The following is a 411-nucleotide window of genomic DNA, read 5'->3' as shown; positions in this document are numbered from 1 at the left end:
TTCATTCAGAAGTGTCTTTCAGAATGAGTTACTGAATTATTGGTTCGCTCGATTCATTCAAAATGTGGACTATTTTTGTTCCTATTTTGAGCAAAACCAGACAATGCTGATAATATTGTGTCTAAAACATAATATTAACTTCCTGTTTATTAAACTGTATAAAGTCAATTTCACATTTTGCAGTCATGCAGATATTCGATAAAATAGAACTTTTGACATTTAAAATTATTTCATATACAAGACAAAACCCTTACGGGACCTTTTGTCATCTTATCTTGAATTCAGGGGCATATAACAGCGTTCTCATTGTACTGCATCACGTTCATCAGCAACTGCAATATAAGATCATGTTCAGGTCTTTTTTCAATTGTGTGTGTGTGTGTGTGTGTGTGTGTGTGTGTACTGGTTTAT

Source organism: Sinocyclocheilus grahami, unplaced genomic scaffold, assembly GCF_001515645.1.
Source record: "Sinocyclocheilus grahami isolate Dianchi unplaced genomic scaffold, SAMN03320097.WGS_v1.1 scaffold204.1, whole genome shotgun sequence".
NCBI lineage: Eukaryota > Metazoa > Chordata > Actinopteri > Cypriniformes > Cyprinidae > Sinocyclocheilus > Sinocyclocheilus grahami.
This window is presented reverse-complemented; position numbering follows the sequence as displayed.